The following is a 1,362-nucleotide window of genomic DNA, read 5'->3' on the forward strand; positions in this document are numbered from 1 at the left end:
TTCAAAAATTCTTTTTAATTAATTAATTATTTTAAATTTTAATTTTAATTTTATTTCCCCTTTAATTTTCGAAAATCATCAACTCCTTTTCAAAAATTATTTTCGAAAATTTCTCTCTCTCATCTTCTTCTATTTATTTAATTACTTACTAACACTTCTCTTCATCTCATATCTCTGCTCCTATCCTCACCCTTGTGTTTGGATTATCCATTCTTCTTCACTCTTATTCCCTTTCTTCTGCTAACAATAAGGAACCTCTTTACTGTAACATAGAGGATTCCTCTTCTTTTCTTGTTCTCTTCTCTTTCATATGAGCAGGGATAAGGAAAAGGGCATTCTTGTTGAAGCTGATCCAGAACCTAAAAGGACTCTGAAGAGGAAACTAAGAGAAGCTAAAATGCAACAATCCAGAGACAACCTTACTGAAATTTTCGAACAAGAAAAGGAAATGGCAGCCGAACCTAACAACAATAATGCAAGGAGGATGCTTGGTGACTGCACTGCACCTAATTCCAATTTACATGGAAGGAGCATCTCAATCCCTGCCATTGGAGTAAACAACTTTGAGCTTAAACCTCAATTAGTTTCTCTGATGCAACAGAACTGCAAATTCCATGGACTTCCATCAGAAGATCCATATCAGTTTTTAACTGAGTTTCTGCAGATCTGTGAGACTGTTAAGACTAATGGAGTAGATCCTGAAGTCTACAGACTCATGCTTTTCCCTTTTGCTGTAAGAGACAGAGCTAGAACATGGTTGGACTCACAACCTAAAGATAGCCTAAACTCTTGGGATAAGCTGGTCACGGCCTTCTTGGCTAAGTTCTTTCCTCCTCAAAAGCTGAGCAAGCTTAGAGTGGATGTTCAGACCTTCAAGCAAAAAGATGGTGAATCCCTCTATGAAGCTTGGGAAAGATACAAGCAGATGACCAAAAGGTGTCCTCCTGACATGCTTTCAGAATGGACCATTCTGGATATATTCTATTATGGTCTGTCTGAGTTCTACAAGATCTCACTGGACCATTCTGCAGGTGGATCCATTCACCTAAAGAAAATGCCTGCAGAAGATCAAGAACTTATTGACATGGTTGCAAATAATCAATTCATGTACACTTCTGAGAGAAATTCCGTGAATAATGGGACGCCTCAGAAGAAAGGAGTTCTTGAAATTGCGGCTCTGAATGCCATATTGGCTCAGAACAAAGTGTTGACTCAGCAAGTCAACATGATTTCCCAAAGTCTGAATGGATGGCAAAATGCATCCAACAGTACTAAAGAGGCATCTTCTGAAGAAGAAGCTTATGATCCTGATAACCCTGCAATAGCAGAGGTAAATTACATGGGTGAACCTTATGGAAACAC

General features: G+C 38.4%; 1 non-coding gene across 1 annotated transcript; it reads right to left on the reverse strand.

The window, feature by feature from the left end:
- Nucleotides 1-847: 847 nt before the first annotated feature.
- LOC112752305 (small nucleolar RNA R71) lies at nt 848-955 on the reverse strand. Its single transcript, XR_003176749.1, has one exon. It is a non-coding gene; the product is annotated as a small nucleolar RNA R71 (small nucleolar RNA).
- Nucleotides 956-1,362: the final 407 nt, after the last annotated feature.

This window comes from Arachis hypogaea, chromosome 15 (genome assembly GCF_003086295.3).
Source record: "Arachis hypogaea cultivar Tifrunner chromosome 15, arahy.Tifrunner.gnm2.J5K5, whole genome shotgun sequence".
Lineage (NCBI taxonomy): Eukaryota > Viridiplantae > Streptophyta > Magnoliopsida > Fabales > Fabaceae > Arachis > Arachis hypogaea.